Genomic DNA, 2,400 nt, shown 5'->3' on the forward strand with positions numbered 1-2,400 from the left:
CTATTAGTTTTTTAGAAAACGTTAACGAAAAATTTATATACATATATACAGGGTGTCCCAAAACTCGGGGAGGAGCCGGAAATGGGGGGTAGCTGAGACGATTCTGAACAACAATTTCCTTTGCAAAAATGTCGGATGGGGCTTCGTTAAGGAGATATTAAGCGAAAACTCTGACCAATCAGAGCGCGCGTAGACCGTTGGAGCGGCCGCGGTAGCGAAGGCTACGCGCTGGCGGCCGCGCTTGCACGCGAACAAGTGACTCGACGTGCATCGAAGCATCGACCTAGCGCGTAGCCTTTGCTACCGCGGCCGCTCCAACGGTCGGATTGGTCGGGGTTTTCTCTTAATATCTCCTTAACGAAGCCCCATCCGACATTTTTGCAAAGGAAATTGTTGTTCAGAATCGTCTCAGCTACCCCCCATTTCCGACTCCTCCCCGACTTTTGGGACACCCTGTATAGAGTGTTTCATTTTAATCCACCACCACGGATAACTTAAGAAATGTGCATCGGATCAAAAAACATTTTAAATAAAAGTTTGATGGTTTGAAGGGGGACATCTGATGCTGTTAAAAAATTTACCCCTACCCCCTAGTCCTGTCCTTCCGTCTCTGTATCTACAGTTAGCGCGCGCGGAGCATAAGAAGCGCGGCAACTCCAAAAATCTCATACACATTAAAGAAAGTATACTTTCTTTACATATTTTAAAATTATAGAATCGATTATAGAGTCTCAACAGTTCCAGTGCGTCCAGGTTAGGTAACAAATTATAACATATCTATAGAGATAGATATTCTCATGTTATTTATCCTCCCAGTGGTGGGCTGGTTTCTGTGCATTTATTGTAGACAACTATGTGCAGTTATGGAGACATTACTGTACCTACAAATCGAAACTTTAAATTGTTATATCTTATTATGGAAGCATCTGACAAAAAAATGATTCAAACAAAATTGACTTGTTTTTTCCTGTACAATATAAATACGTAACGCTTTATAGGATGTTCCATTTAAGATTATGAAGGTACCCTCCCCCCTCCCCTTAAATGGGAATGGGGAGCCACTTTCCGTTTATGTAGTTAGGGGGCCCTTTAGATCCATGCAATTTAAGACAAAGAACTTTAAAAATCGATGGTATAATTTCCGAGATATTGAGCTAGTGAGAGTTATGTGGGCCACCCTGTATACTCCAAACACAAGAGTAAGTGAAAATTGCATGTACTGTGAACAATACATCCACTACAAATAAAATCATACATCCTAATGATAAGGTATTTTTCTATCGAAACATTACTTTAAACAATAAGTACAATAATAAAGTGCTACTATGTTCTAGAAACGACTAAAACCATTAATATTGTCAAACTCATGTTGGTCTAAAGGTCAATTTGTTACTATGTCAGGCAATTTCAATGAATAATAATTTAACAGTAATGAAATATTTTGTAAAGTCTAGCTTTCTGTTATATTAATACAAGTCATTATATTGTCATGTTCAAGCGAACATTACCGACAATGAGAAGGAAATAATAATTGCTACAGATACAAGGAAATGATTATATTTATTTATGTAAAGATGTAGGTACATTGAATAATGTTAATGTTATTTATTCTCCGTTGTCTATTAAAGCTTCCAGCCGACAACACTGCAGCCATCCGGGATTGCGGTTCGGTGCCTCATCGAGTTTTGAATCGGCGGTTGCCTCCTTACGGTGGTTCCTTTTGGATGTCCGTTCGTACTCATCGAAATCGAATAAGGTGAATCTTCGACAAGCTCGTCGTCCTCCCTCGTAGTATCCGCCCGTCTGGCTGGGCCGTGGCGTAGGCCTGCAGAAAACTCGGATGTTTCGAGTTGCTCGCGAGCCGAGTCGAGCTGAGACCCAGTTTTCGATCCTAGTCGAGTACTCAGAAGAAACGAGCAGCTCGAAGGAACTGAGTAGCTCGGACCAAACCGAGTAGCTCGGACAGAAGCAAGCGGCTCGGATTATCCATTTCAGGCGTGTGAAATGGATAATCCGAGCCGCTTGCTTCTGTCCGAGCTACTCGGTTCCTTCGAGCGACTCGCTTCTGCCCGAGCTACTCAATTCTTTCGAGCTACTCGCTTTTCTCCGAGCTACTCGGTTCTTTCGAGCCGCTCGCTTCTGTCCGAGCTACTCGGTTCGTTCGAGCGACTCGCTTCTGCCCGAGCTACTCAATTCTTTCGAGCTACTCGCTTCTCTCCGAGTTACTCGGTTCTTTCGAGCCGCTCGCTTCTGTCCGAGCTACTCGGTTCTTCGAGCGACTCGCTTCTGCTCGAGCTACTCGGTTCTTTCGAGTTACTCGCTTCTCTCCGAGCTACTCGGTTCTTTCGAGCCGCTCGCTTCTGTCCGAGCTACTCGGTTCCTTCGAGCTACTCGCTTCTC

This window comes from Hylaeus volcanicus, chromosome 5 (genome assembly GCF_026283585.1).
Source record: "Hylaeus volcanicus isolate JK05 chromosome 5, UHH_iyHylVolc1.0_haploid, whole genome shotgun sequence".
Lineage (NCBI taxonomy): Eukaryota > Metazoa > Arthropoda > Insecta > Hymenoptera > Colletidae > Hylaeus > Hylaeus volcanicus.